Source organism: Notechis scutatus, chromosome 4, assembly GCF_049901735.1.
Source record: "Notechis scutatus isolate UNSWTSFEM ecotype Mainland chromosome 4, rNotScu1.2, whole genome shotgun sequence".
In the NCBI taxonomy this organism is placed as follows: Eukaryota; Metazoa; Chordata; class Lepidosauria; order Squamata; family Elapidae; genus Notechis; species Notechis scutatus.
Genome location: NC_142012.1, coordinates 43,749,196 through 43,764,966, shown reverse-complemented (window position 1 = coordinate 43,764,966; position 15,771 = coordinate 43,749,196). Strand labels below are relative to the sequence as shown.

The window sequence follows — 15,771 nt, the reverse complement described above, 5'->3', positions numbered from 1 at the left end:
GTGTGCGCCTCTCTTGCTCCCTAATAAGGGAGGCAGGGGCTGAAGCGGCCGCCGCCGAGCCAGCTCTCCCTTCGGGGTGCCCCCCAGCTTACATTCGCTTGGCTGCCGCTGCTCCTCCCCCCCCTCCCGGCTTCTGTGGCACTTTATTGGGGGGCCGTGCCTTTCCTTTCCACCCCCCTTTCTTTCGAGGACGAGCGAAAATAACAAGAGTTGGCAACAACACTAAACTCTCGAATCGGGGGAAGGGACGCAGCTCTGGAAGCTGCAGAGTGTGAATTCCCGAGGAGGCTCCTCTCCCCTCGCTGCCCCTCGCCTGGCAGGACCGGGCACGGAACTTGAAACACTTCTCTTTTGCCTCCCATCCGTCCTGCCCTTCCCGTACGACGCCCCCCCCGTTCGGTCGGCCAAGCGGGCGGTGCTGCCGTTCGCCCCCGCGCTCTTGGGTTGACAGAGGAGAGAGGAGGAGGGAAAGTCCGAGTTGAGGCGCCTCGGTAAGTGGCTCCGTCCCGCGCTCTTTGTCGGTCCTAGCGCCCGCGGGCCCCTCTGAGAACCGGAGGAGTTGCGGCGAATAGCCGGCCGGGGTGAGGGTGGGGGGTTTCGAGGACGCCCGGGCGGTTCTTTCGAACCTTTCCCAGTTTTCTGACCTAAAACCCTGCCTGCTTGGTGGAGCTTTAGCCGCGACCTGTCTCAGGTGAGGCTTCCCTTTCTCTGGAGTTGGCCGGAAACTTTTCTCCCCCCCCCCTTTTTTTCCCCCCTCCCGTTTTTCTTGGGCTTTTGTGCCGAGGCTCTTTGCCGGCGACAAGGCTTCCGAGAGGATTCAGTTCTTGTCCCAGAGAAAAAGGGGAGAAATGAAGGTGGAGTTGGGGGATTGGCTGGGGAGGCGGGGGGAAAGGAGCTTCCCCTGGTTCGTCCTCTTGATGTCAGATCTGCTCGGCGAAAGGGGTTGCCGGGACCTGTAGAAAATATAGATCTGGTCTGAAATGGAAAAGGACGAGACTCCAAAGAAACGACAACGGGGAGTGTTGGAGGGGTCGCTCGCTAATTCAACTTGATCTCCTCAACTCCTAGAGTGAGGGAGCAGCACCGACATGACGGGACGGACCCATCTGTTGAAGTCCGCGTTGCTTTTGTTATTCCGTTGGTGTTCCAGGTCTCAGTCGGAGGATTTGGCACTTTTAAGATTCAGCAGGTCGCCCTTCGCTGGCGAACTGAGCTGCTCCAGTCGCCTCGCCCGTTACTTAACCGAAGCATTTTCTTCTAAGCCAGTTATAGCCTAGCTTTCAGAGCTGTTGGACTGGAGTGTTCCACATAATGACAGTACGAATGTGACTGCTATAGCATTTTTATCCTGTTTGCCTTCACTCCCAGTTTATCAGTTCGGATGTTCGGGTATGAAGAAGGCTGAAGGTTTGTAAAAGCCTGTTTTGTTTCAACTTGTGTAGAGTTGAGTGTGTGTGTGTGTGTGTGTTTTTATTGAGGTTTCATTCTTGCCTTAAGAAAACATTATCAATTAGACAGTACCGAATCACTGGATAGGTTATTCATTTTCCAAATTAAACATTTGTAGTTTTACCTAATTTTTCTATACTTCCCTGGTCAAACACAATTATTTTTGCAGTATTTTTCACCAAACTTCATAAATTGGCTATAATTAACAGATTGTTAACTTTCAATTATGCAGCATAAGCAACCATAAAATTTTGTAATAAAATCATAAATTAAAAGATACCTAAATATAAATATGGATATCTAATACATGGCTGTTGTTGCTGTTTGCAGAATTCCAGTGACATGATCTTATTGTGATTTGCTATTTATTCAGTTAATACTCACATACACACACCTTAATAAGTGAAGCTAACTTCTGAGACTTGAAGTGCCAGAATGCTTGCTTTCCTAGCCAAAACATCTATTCTAATATGAACTTGAATATTCTATTGATTAAAGATATACATTCAGTTAAACCTGTTTCTTTAAACTTTGAACAGTAGTTTAAAATCTAACCTCTCTATATATTTAGCTAGATTTATTGTTAAAGCCATTAGGCCACAGTAGGAATTCTTAAGAGATGAGTATACAACCTACATCAGTACCTAGATAACCTTACAGTTATACTCTGTTTTCATGTGTAAAAGAGTGATTACTCTATTCAGCTTGTGCTTGAATAGAAATATGCAAGAAACTGAATTGATTAGATTGAACTCTGTGGCATTTACTGGAATGGTGTATTGGCTTAATTTGAAATACATGTATAAGTATAAACAAAGTTACACTGATTGTAACTTAGAAAACAGGAAAAATTCATAAATGTGTTGTATATAATGTATAGGGAACAGTATACTAAAGATTATATGTAAGGAAATATTGAAAAAAAGTACCAATTCTGAATCTTTAGCTGTTTATTTTGGAAGAATTTTCCTCCAGGTGTTTTTGAAAATAATAGGTTAAATAAGGAAATGATTTATATATCCACCAATGGGCAGATTATGACTAATGTTGCAAGAGTACTCATAATCCAGTTAGTTAAGGTATTGATATTTCATTTAATTTTTAATCAAATTAGAGTTATTGTGGCTTAAAGATTAAAAAAAATGGAACTAATATAATCAGACATTCTGATTTTTTTTTAAAAGTCAAGTGAATTAAAAGAATACTGAGATTTTTAAAAGCTTATTGGCTGCCATATTTAGCACCACCCCAAAACAGTAAACATGGAGTTAAATGTTGTTAAAATGCAAGGATATATTGGGGGGAGGGAGTAACTAGTGTATTTTATCCTAAGCCTAAACCAAGATTCCTCTTTTGCCAGTGTATAAGTCAAGTCTGATACATGATTTGGGAAAGGAAGGCCTTACATATGGATACTAGTTTCGAATGTATACATGACAAACCAAACAAATATTTAATTTAACTTAAGGAAAAGCTATTTAAATATGATTCTTTGGGGAAAAAAATGCTTAACGTATTGTTACCACATTTATTCTTCTGTTATTTTTGATAGAATTAGATAAAAACAGTTCAATATTAACATGGTAGAAAAATGATGAAATCTTTGCAAGCTCCCATGTAATCGAATGTTGAGAATTTTTATGAGATGTATTAAAGCTTTTTATCACTAATATATTACAGAAACAATATTTGCACAAAAAATAAATCTCATAATTCTTGACGTTTTTGTTTTCTTCCCTTTGTCTCTATAACGTTTATTTTAATAGATGCAGCTATATAAAGGTTCTTAACATACAAGATTGAAAAAAGTAGCCTCTTTAAGTTAAATTACACTGTCTTTCCTAAAAGATAGGTTTATCATATCTTTAAAATAATGCTAAATTTTGATTTAAAAAAAATCTTAGTTGTATGTGGCATTTAAAGAGGCAAATTAATATTTAACATAGCACAGATTTTTAGTGTTTTATATGTAAAAGTGCTATTTAGTGAAATATTTTGTTTTTCACAATTTTTTAGAAACTGTTGAAAGTTGTATTTGGATAGTCAAATATGTTTTTAAGAAGTTGGTTTTGAAAGTTGCTAAATATGGACAGCATAGATGCATAGAAAGAGCCTAGCATTTTTTTCTAGTTGAAAATTATGTTTTGAAATATGATTTATTTTTAACATTTCTGTTATTTTTTTAAATAATAGATGGAAATTTCTGAATAATAGTTATATTGGAAACATTTCAGATATGTTGTTTTACAGCATAAAAGTATGCATAAATATCTGCTTTTATGCTGAATTAACTTGTCTAAAAGCAAAATTGCTACATTTTGAAGTCACTTGTTTGAAAACAAGTGTTAAAGATTTTCAGACTGCTGTGTCATGCAACTCTCATCTTACTGGAATCTTAAGTGTCATAGAAAAACTGGGAAAATAGTTTTTTTTAGAAAGAACAGTTTGTTTAATATTTGTTTAAGTTTGACCTTTAATTCACAATTAAGCTGATTTATTAAGCCAAACATGATCAGTTTAAGAAACTGATAATCTGATTATGTACTTACACTTATCACAAAATAAACATTTCCAAGAATAATATAAAAACAATAGCAAGTGAAATCACCTGTTATTCATAAGTTAACTACTTTAACACTACATTGCAGTGTTGGTAGACATTGTGTAGCAGTGAAAAGGTATAGTTTTTTTAAAAAATTATTTCCTAGAAACAGGATAGTTGATGTTCTCATTCTTGCTGTGAAATTTGCATATTTCTTCTTTCTCTGTCTTCTTGTCTCAACTCTGGCAGTACTTGGTTACAAATAATATTTTAATGATGTTGGTAACTATATATAATGCATTTAAAATATGATTTTCTGGAAAAGATTAAAATCCATACATTTAAAAATAAACCAGAGGGTATAATACTAAAGTTCTAACAAAGCAGATATTTAAATGTTTCTAAATATGGGTCTTTTCAGTCATGTGGTATAGGATAATATTTTATATATGTTGAGGTATACTTTTTAGATATGAATCTCAGATTTTTTTTTTTTGAAAAGGTAACATATTTTGAAAACTACAGTTTACTTTATATAGACCATACAAATATTAAGAGTAAAATGGATCCTGACTGACTTCTTTAGAACCCAGTATTTCAATAGAAAATATATATGTAATGTATAGCATTGCATCCTGCCCCCCAAATTAAATAAATGGTATAAAACTATTTGGAATATTCCCATTAGATTTATTTATTTATTTATTTATTTGATTTGCCAATTGTTTACAAGATAATAAGTATAAGTGTATACATAGTTGTGAATACATGAAATGGGTACATATAAGAAAAATAAAAGAATAAGAGAAACAATAGATGTTTTTTTTTTTTCATTCTACAGTTTGTACTTAATTATTGAAATATCTAAAAAAAGAATGGTATAAAAATATACAGTTAACTTAAATCGATTTTTGTACAGAAAGAGTTAAGTTGATCACAGAAATCTAATTTATTATTTTCTGTGTGAATCTCAAGACATGGGCAGGGGAAAGAAATCTTTATACTTAATGCATTTATTATGACACAAACTCAGAAGGCAGGTTGATACTACTCCAAATGTTATTTCTTTCATTTCTTCAGCATGCTAAGTTATTCTACTAATTAGTGGTCATATACTATAGGATTGTAAAGCTGAAAAAAGTGATTAAATTCAGACTTGATAAATAAAAACAACCACTTATATTAATATTCATGAAATAACTTAAAACTAAGTATAATGTTCACATTATCTGAATTAATTGTAAAGGCATATACTTTTGTTCATTTCTGTATTTTATGTTACAAGGAAACATAAAAGATAAAAATACGGCAAATATCCATATGAACAAAGGTTCTTTTAAAATTAAAAGTTGTGACTGAATAACCCAGAATTTATGCAATAAAACTTCATGTGTTTTTGGTCTTTTCTATAATTAAATACTAAAATTTAAGTGTGCAATGCAAACATGTATTATGGTAATTTATCTTACTGAATTTCTACTTTGAAGATACTGTTTTTTTTGGATGACTGTTTTAACTCATTGATATAAATTGAGAATACGTATCCATAGGTACCTGGGGTGTAAACTTCATTTGAAGAAATGAAATCACTTGTACTGTTGGTTTGGAAGATTATAGTTTGTGTCATAAACATTATTTAAAATTCCCACAGTGCTATAACATTTCTTGTTTGTTCGTATGTCTCTTTCAAAATATTAATAAGGCGCACATTAAGTTATCACATAAAGAAGAGGCTACTTTTCTCAGAACCTTAAAAAAATCCAACAACTCAGTTTTGCTGATTTCTCAAAAAACACCTATACTATAATTAATATAATGTTAAGGTTGTAATCTAGTACATACCTTTCTGGGGATAAGTATTTTTCAGTTAAACTGGTATTACACAGGAATGCTTTATTAAATGATGAAACAACCCTAAGGAATGCCTATCTCCCTCATTACTTCCATTTTGCTAAGCTGCGTAAATAGTTTTATTCAGCTTTTGCCATTTAGTGATGTTGGCCTATTACTATTTATTTTTAGGTTTTTATCATTTTGGGAAAGAAATTGTAGTTTGAGCTGGTACGGTTTATTGTATAAATTATGTTTTTATACAGCTGGAATAGGGAAAATAGGCAAAAATGCTGTAAATAAACACATCCTATGTAGAGTGATGAAAAGTTCTGTAAATTAAGCACAATGAAGAATGGCTATATAAAAGTATTTAATAATTAAAGAATATAATGGATTTAAAGGTAAATAATGTATTCTAAGACCAAATAATTTAAGCAGACTTTGCTTACTATGCCATATTGAATTTAATAGGTCTTAGTTCTGGATAAATGTTTGGAATCTTGCAGGATATTCTTTCAACATTGTTGGGTGTGCCATATAATAGCTGCAATAAAATTTAGGATCCATTGGTTGTAATAGGATATAGTGGAACTGTAGTTGAGATCAGTGTTTTTCAGGATAGATGTTAGGTGTGTCAGCAATTGCCACCCAGCATTAAGGCTGAGAACTTTAAACCACAGGGAAGCTAGAAGAAACAAATGCTGGAATTAATAGAAATTAGTGTGTGGCACCTTCATGTTGACTGAGGGTCATCAACTGTTTTAGTAAGTTTTGCCTAATACTTATCTAACCATATTGTGTTGTGTGCTAAATAGTCTTATACTGAGTGCAATCTGGGCTTCTAATCAGATAATACTAGTAAGCAATGAACTGAACAACAACCATACATACCAGTGATACTGAACACAACCAGATATGTATTTAATAGGGATGTAAGTTACAGTTGGGTCATAATGTATTGTTGCTGTTGCATTATGCATTATGAGTTTCAAAATTAGAGTTATTATATAAATGAAAACACCACTGTTTTATTGACAATTTGTTCCGTGAAGTGATGTAAAGAAACAAAGATTTCAAATAAAGTTCTATTTTTCATATTAAAAAAAACATTTTTGTGTGAGGAAATTTTTTGTTCCTTAGGTAGTAAAATCAATGTATGTTTATGTATGTAGTGGTTTATAAACTGAATAAAGAACCAAGAAGAGTTTGGTTCAGTTTATATGTAGTTATTTGGTGGCCTTTGCCACTAAATCACATTTTCCATATCATATTTATAATGTTAATGATAACCCTGGCTTTTAAAGGAAGACATTAAAGACTTCTAAAGATTGCTAGTGGGAATCACCCCACCATCACTAGTAGGACATCAAATTATAGACAGTCATAATGCATAGCAGGTGCATAATATAGGTTTTGACATTATGGGATACCATTTTTTTTTTCATTTCAAAGTTGACTTTATGGAGCATCGTGTTGCTTTTTCATTTCAAGGTATCCAATATGAGGGAAATGTTATATAATACTGTAGATTTTAAAGTAAACATTGTGAATTTTAAAGTTTAAATTATATGAGGAATTGTTTTTACACAAATTATTCAACATAAGAAGTTTAAGGTATTTTTTCTGTGTGTTTTAAAAATATTAATCTATCTTAATTTCATTTAGAAAGTAGAAGAAATATGTAGTGCTTTATTAATTACCAAAACTGGTTGATTTTTATTGTTAGAGGACTAACAATAAACTATCACTTTGGTAACTGTTGCTAAATTGTAATAGTATGTGTTTCAGGCCAGTCAGAATGTTTTCTTAGATTTATAATCTGGTAATGGTAAATTTTAAATGCTGAAAACAATGTGCCACTTATTCCTCAAAAGTGAACATTTATTTTAATTGCTTGTATGTCCAAATATATTAAATTGCAACTTATCAAGCAGTTAATTTAGGAGTTTAGATATATTTATTCAGCAAATATTCTTGCACTTTATAGTATAATAAAGATTCAGTTACCAGTTGTCTTCCCTTGTCATTGATTTGTGTGTTGACTAAATATTCAGTATGAAAATAAAATCCAGGAGAATTGTTCTGATTTTTCTAAATAGCTTTAAATAGATATCAATAATATTTAAGATATAACCATGAAATTACTGCAGTGTAGTTATTTTGATATGTTCAGTTCTGTTATAATATATACTATGTTTTTCTACAAAGCATTAATAGTTCATAATACAAGCTTCCTTTATTCCTGCAATGAAATTAGAAATCAAATATATTTTAAAATATTAATATGTAATAAAAAGTATTTTATTTCTCAAAACTGAAATTGAAAGCCAGTTTCTTTTCTTTAAATCATATTTTTGGTGATTCGTTAGTATTATTACATTTTAATTGAGGTAAGCATTATCATTTTATACATGACATACTGTGATAGAAATTCAGTATAGTCAGGTGCATCTTCAAATTTTGGATGGAGTGATAGCGGAGGAAAATCAATTTGAAGTTCTTTTATTTAACAGGCATCCTATCACACACACTGCAACATGCAGTTACTCTTGGTTGGTTCACATGGCAAGTAACACTAAAAATTTAGAAAGTGGAACCATCATAAACTTCTGTTTCACCATCAATCTTGAGTATTTTGTAATATAAAATGCTGAAAAACAAGGCTAAAATTTTACAGAACAGATTACAGTATTTAGGACTTCAGGTGAGACTTTGGTTTTAGTTTTCTTTTATCTATGGTAGTTTAATAAAAAGGTGTTAACTTAGAATAAATTGTGTAAACATTGTTTAGTGTGACTTAATATGTATTAATCTGATAATGGGAAACAATTCACAAGAATCTGGTCTTTATACAGTATTTTGTAATTTTGAATTCTTTTGAAGCAGCTATATAGGTTCTTAAGCTAAGTGACAAAATGAGATTTTCTCATTGATATATAGCTAATATTTGAAAATATAACCGTACTATACTTTCATTAATGATATATTTCTTTTTCTATTTTATGATGTTTTGGGTTCAAGAAAATTGTGTTAATTTTGATAGTTAATGGAAACTAAAGACATCATATAATTTACCTTTTGAGGAGGCATTATATTTCACTTTAAATGGCCTAATTAAAATATGCACCCATATTAGTATTCTGCTGATGTTTATTCAGAACTAAGACTTCCTGTGCTCGGTAATAATGTACCTTATAGAATTAAATCCATTTGAACTTGCTGCCATTTCCGCTGAATATTTTTTTCAAGTGTAGATAATAAATTCTAACACTTCTATGAATTCCAAATGTTATTATACTCTAATAAGTAATGATATAAATAATTTCAAAATATTTAGAATTTTAATGAACTTTTGATGTATAAAAATGGAAAAGTGAAATTTTTGTGATAAGCTAAATGAGAGTTGCAAGCTGTTCTTGAAAATGCTAACTTAGTTCATAGAACTTTATATTAGAGGATAAAGTATTGTATCCATTTGTAACGACTGAAATGGAAAACCTTTAATGTAATTATTGAATCTAATATAAGATGGATAATTTTTGTTACATTTTGTACGTATTATCAACAAACTTGCATTCATCTATGGAAAATATTTATATGTTATACAGCATAAATGTTCTTAGCTTGCAAATGAAAAATTATCTTAATATATTTATACAGAGAGAGAGAGAGAGAGATGTACAGAAATCTTTGAACTATAATAACGTATAACTATACTTCTAAAGCTTTGTTGTGACTGAAAATATTTTACTGGTGGCCCCCATAATGGCTTACAATGTTTCGTAGAATAAATGTCCATGATGCATTATTTTAATTAGAAAATTGAGGAGCGAACATAAGAGTCTTTAGGTGTATTTTGGTGTATCCTTTTAGTATCTTCGTTTGCAGCAGGTAAAAGCAGGTAGCAAGCAAGCAGGTAAACGTCTTTATCCTATCTGCACTATAAAAAAATAATCTATCACAGTTTGGTAACAATTATGATAGGATAAATCTACAATTATTTCATTATTAAGAATAAATGTTATTTTGGTGACTTTTTGTTCTTAGGATTGGATTTAGTTCAGATTTTTATGCTTTAGTTATTTCTTGTGTTTAACTGAGATGCAATTAAACCATATTTCTGCTACTTGTTTTAAATATGAACTAGGATATTTTGACATAAAATAACTTCTGGGGAATTATATAGTGTGTCTTATATTCTAATATTGTGTAATGATAGTGTGTAATCTTATGCAGGTTTAATAAATTTGTTTCCCAATTATTTTTTAAAGTATTTTTTGTAGCACATATATGAGGAATGTGATTAAGCCATATAGTTTTCTACCTTGAAGTATAAAGAAAATAATCAGTTTATGTACTTATGGTACAGAGTTGTTTCCATTCTTTATCTTGATTAAGTTGATTCTACATGTATGAGGCAAAAGCTTTGTTTTGTGAGTTGGTGTAAATCAACTTCTAACCAATGACAACAGTATTTATGATATTAATGCCTGTTGCTATAGTTCTAAGGGAATAATGTACTAGAAAATGTATTGCTGAATAGTAGCTTCATAAATGGAATGATGTACAAGGACTAAAGGGAAATTTCTGAGATTAAGACTTTTGAGTCACAGGAATATGGGCCTTATTTTTGTGTGTGTGTGTGCAAAAAATGCATTCATTGATTTTTTAAAATATGTGTGATTTGTAGAAACATTCTGTTCCTTACAGTAATGATATGGGAAAAATAATATGCAATTCTCTTAAAGCTAATGATATCAAAGTGATATATATATATATATATATATTCAAGGAGATTTCAAAAAGGAAACGGGGATGATAAATAGCTAAAATGTATTGAGTGTGGTAACTCTGTTGTAACATCTTGCTGAGTGCCAGTGCATTTTTGTATATAGCTATGCTGAAAATATCTTGGAAGAGATTTAGCAAAGTATCTGTACTAAAGAAATACCAGTTTTCAAGTCACTAGGCCTGTCCTACTATTATACAGAAAAAAAGAGACTGTGTCAGTTAACTGATTTTAGAAAATGTCTTTCTCTGCCTGAATATTGATCTGCTCAGTATTATGAAAGATGAAGTCTCCAGAAACCAACTTATGGCTAACATTGGTTTCATTTTAGAAATATGCAGATACTTTATTGATTGATTAGTTTTATAATCATATTAAAAAATAAAGGTAAAATGCAAGGTCTATTTCCAAAATGAAGTAAGAAAGAATATGATAAAATAAAAGTGTTAAATGCAAACAGTCAGTGTTCAGATAGTCAAATACATTGCCTTTACGCAATACCCCAATCTGTTTAATGTAACAGATTCTTAGCTGAACTGCCTTCTGCATAAATTTAGCTATTCTGCTAACAATGTATATGTTAGTGTCCAGAAGGAAATAGGACAATCTGTGGTTCAGATGTTTTTTTGTTGGGAAGTACTTTTTAGTCATCCAGTTTAAAGATTTTTTTATTTGACCAATAATTATATATCTAGAATTTGGCTGTTATGATTTTATAGTGAGTTTCCAAATCTTCGGATGCAGCTTTATATATAGTTTCCAAATTTGTCCAGGCTGTGATTCAGTGGGCTAGTAGTGCCTCATATTATGGAAGACATTTCATCTTTTAAAGCCTATTTGGGAATGGAGTATGCCATTTCCCCTAGGTAATATTCTCTGGGCTAAAATGATGCGCTGGCCAAGTTCCCAGATTTTGTTTTGTTTTGGATTTTTTTTTTAAATTCATGAGGAATAAGCTGGCACATTCAGGTTTTCCAGATAAGTCTTAACCCACTCAACAGGAAAAATAAAACAGGTTATTTTTTTTTAAACCCCAGGCATTCAGAAGAGATATTCTGGGAGCTACAGAAATATTGACAGGATACTTAGGTGCTATTGGCCATTCATGTTGCAAATGTGCCGAAACAAGTTGGGTACTAGTTTTGTTGTCTTATGAAATATTCTAGATCTATCAGTCAAACTATAATTCAGAAATAATTCTTAATCGTTTGTTTGCATGAAAATATTTATTTAAATTTATACATTTTTCAAATCAGTCTAGCAGATTGGACATGCTGATGATCCTGTCAGCTAAAGAATGTCAGCTGACAGGTATTAGAAAATGTTCCATTTGTGCTGTAGCCTCTGCCTTGCGGGATATCTTCCACTCAGATGTTAGAATGGCCCCAAACTTGTTGCCCTTTCGTAAGGTTTTAAAACTACTTGTGTTACCGAGCCTAGGGTGCTCAGTGTGTTGAAGAGCTCATTTCTTGGCTTTATTATTAACTGTCCAAGTATCTTGGCTACTGTGTATATTTATTTTGGTTATTGTTTATTGTTTTATAGATTTTATAGATTGAAATTGTATCAGGGTCATTGATTCAGATCGGTGGATGTAGAAATTGTATTAATTAAAAAAATAAATGTTTCTACTAAAACAAATCCTTTATCTTTTTAATTAGTGTGGGAATACAGTGAGTTAGTTTGGGTGACTTAAAATTTCTGCAGGATTTTCATCTTTGGAAACTGAAAGCCTAATTTATTATTTTGGAAACTGAAAGTAACCCAATTTCAACAAGCTTCAAAAGAGTTTGTCAGTATAGATGGGAAATGGGTCTGCTATCCAATAAATACAAGGTTTTGGCCATAGTCATATGAAATTCATGTTGTTTTTATTTTTGCATGTGACAATTTTGCATGTAGCTATTTTATTTTAAAAAGTATTTAGAAATAAGCACTGTTTACTTTGTAAGCTTTATCTTTAAAGTAAGCATCCGTAAATTAGGAGCTGGAAAAATTCCTACTTATATTTAAATTAGTATGTAGAGTATTATCTACTTAATATAAACAATTTTATTTCAAGTGCTCCTTTAAAGAAGGGAATTAATATCACTGTAATCAATATATTGGATTATTTCTTAGTCTGCAGAAGATATCCACAATAATTTATTAGATACAGACTTATACCAAGAGTCCACTTGTTTTCAAGTGCCACATAGTTGAGTAAAAAAAGCCTTTGTTGATCTCTATTTCTCACAAAAAATATTGCTATCTACACAAAGTCCTGAACAAATTTCAACTGCATTGTTAATGTGTGTTTGATTTCAGTCAAAATCTATCCTATATGTTAATCGTACAATATTGAATTATATGTATGTATTATATCATAAACTTTTGAGTTCAGGTTTGAACTTATAGATGAAACAGTTTTAGGATTAGCTTGAATTGTATTAAGTTATTCTTTTGTTTATAGTTTTATCAAATGTCTGATCCAAGAATTGCTGTTAGAACAAATATATGATTTAAGATGACCTAATATTGTTATTGAATAATAATATTTTCAAATTAAATAAATTTCCTAATTGTATGACATGAAGGTATTAAAGACTATAAAAGCTTCTTACACCAATATATAAAGCAAAAAAGTATGTGTTTTGAGCAACATCATTTTGGAATGCAAACTATATTTTTCTATAAGCTATCAAAGTACTATATAATTGGCTAATATGAGGGTTTTAAAAGGTAAACACATATTTGCAAGGCTCATATCAGTCTAACAAGCATATTTTAAGACTAATAATATTTAAAGTGGTTCAGAGTGACCTGAGCCAAGTAGCATGATTGGTATGAGATCTGGTAGTGCTTCCTTTCCTACTGTTATAAGGTTAAAGTTTATCTTATTGGCTGTTTTCTCCGTAAATCACGGTATAGCAAGAATGCACTGGATGCAAAGTTTTCATTTCCATCTTCACTTTTCCATAATATCGTGTATATTTGTTTTAAAAAATACACATATAAAAAGAGCCCTGATGGTACATTGGTCACTCTCCATAGCCTGGAGTGTGATCCTGAGGGACTGAAAGTTGTCTCAACATTCCAACGTTCTGAGGTCAGTAAAATGAAGACCCAGATTGGCGTGGCAATATGCTGACATTGTAAACTGCTCAGAGAGTGCTCTGGGGGGTATTTAAGTAAGTGCTATTGCTATTAAAATAGGAATATAAATCTGTTCCTGAACAAAATCTAAACAATGGGTTGCATAGTCCATATTTATAAACAATATCTTGGAATTTTAATTAAATTATTTATATCACTGTACAGTATTCAGCCAATGCTTATTTTCAGGTCTTAAATTAGGCTCTGATAGTACTAGGGATTTCATCTCTTCTAATATATTTTTTAAAATGAATATTAATACTCATGGTTCATATGTAAATGAATAGGAATATAAAATTCGGTGGATTACTTTTGTATGTTCAAAATGTAGTTCTAGAAGTTCTAGAAGCTATATATTAAACACTTTAGAAAATAATGTGTGTATGTGTTAATATAGCCAATATAACTTCTTCAAATCAAATTGAAAAAACACCATATGAAATGTGTTAACATAAATGGATTAATATTTTTTTCCAGTTGTGTAAAAATATAATATTCAGTTTCTTGGTAGCTAGTGAGATGCATAATATCACACAGTAATATTCCCAATAAGAAGTATTTAGAAACATATCCTGCCTTTGATAATGGAGATGGAGTTTATAAAGTTACCAATAAATGCTTTTAACTAAACATATTTTTATTTAAATCATATTTTTAAAGTTAAGGTTATTTTTAAATATTTCCATAAAATGTTTTGTTAAAAAAAATTGAACATTCCCAAACCTAACTTCTGATTGTATTGTGTTTGGTCATATGGAACTGAAAACGCATTTAACAAATCTGGTAAATGACTATTCCTTAAATGACTGTTCCTTAGAAGTGTAAATTAAAGAAGTAAATACAGAACTTGATATGACAAAATAGTATAATTTAAAAGCTAGTGATGGTGATCATTGTTCTTCTAGCCTGTCAATTCAAAAATATTCTGTAAAGATTTACAGCAATTCATTGAACTGTTTGTGTGTGTATGTGCTTGCTTAGTATTAAGTTATCACCTGGAAATACATTTCAAACAGTAAAAAAGTAATTGCTTTATATGTATCTCCTAAAAAATGAAATCTGCATCTCTGTGTATTTACATAAAGGCAGGGTGTAGAAAAAATAGAAATGTAGAAAATGAGGGCCAAAAAAATGAATCAAAGCAACGGCATTCAAGTTTTATCTAATACTAAGAAGGCACTTAAAGATTAAATCTTGCTGTGTCACAAATACATTTTGATTTTAGCTATAAATACTTTTGCAAATTGATAATTTTCACAAATTTGATTTAAATTTAATTTGAATGAATACATCTGAAATAACAAACCTTAACAAACCTATCCCTCAGCAGTTTGTCTAATTTCCTTTCAAAGGAAATTAGTTGAGTAATTTATGTTTTCTCATAGTGCTTTGCCCTACTTATTCTGGTTGTGCTTTTCAAAATTTGCCATGTTTTTTTTAATATATCCATTAGACTTTTATTATTCCTAAGGCAACAAAGAACAAATATAGTAATAAAAGAATTTTATAAACAAAAACACAAAGCAAAGCACTTTATAATACACAAATCTAAAGTCATTCACTTCATTCTTGCAGAAGATGTATGTTGTAACTACTCTTCAGAAAATGTAGAAAATGAGGGTCACATACTCTTTTTGAAAGGGTCTATAGCTTGGTTAGAGTACCGCTTTGAATGAGATATGGTTAACTGAATATACATTATGTCCAGATCTTTGAAACCTGAAAACAACAGTAATCTAAAATAATAGAACAAGTTATGATGTTCAGTTATTCTTATGAAGAATAAAGTATTCCAAATGCAATTATATCACATAGTTCCTTGCTGAAATAATACATGATCTAAAATTGAATAAATAGATTGTATCAGACATGTTTTCTGGGAGTCAATTTTCTTACAAAGACACCACGTAAAATACTTTTAGGAAAACCTTATCAGTAGTTTTAAGTATTCCATTCTGGTACAATGCACATTAGGATGGATAAGATACCTACAGATTTGTGACTTAATTGCCATTTATTATGT

General features: G+C 31.4%; 1 protein-coding gene across 11 annotated transcripts in view; it reads left to right on the top strand.

The window, feature by feature from the left end:
* Positions 1-15,771, top strand: part of TENM3 (teneurin transmembrane protein 3) — a 708,976-nt gene that overhangs the window by 264,339 nt on the left and 428,866 nt on the right. For 3 of the 11 annotated variants that reach the window (XM_087963275.1, XM_087963274.1, XM_087963273.1), the window contains exon 1: positions 60-491. The exons of 2 other annotated variants lie outside the window; for them this stretch is intronic. The gene's annotated coding sequence lies outside the window, so the exon portion shown is untranslated. Of the gene's footprint in view, positions 1-26; positions 492-977; positions 1,408-15,771 lie in introns of those variants that run through there. 6 more of the 11 variants (XM_026667191.2, XM_087963276.1, XM_087963272.1 and 3 more) reach the window with 4 other exon arrangements.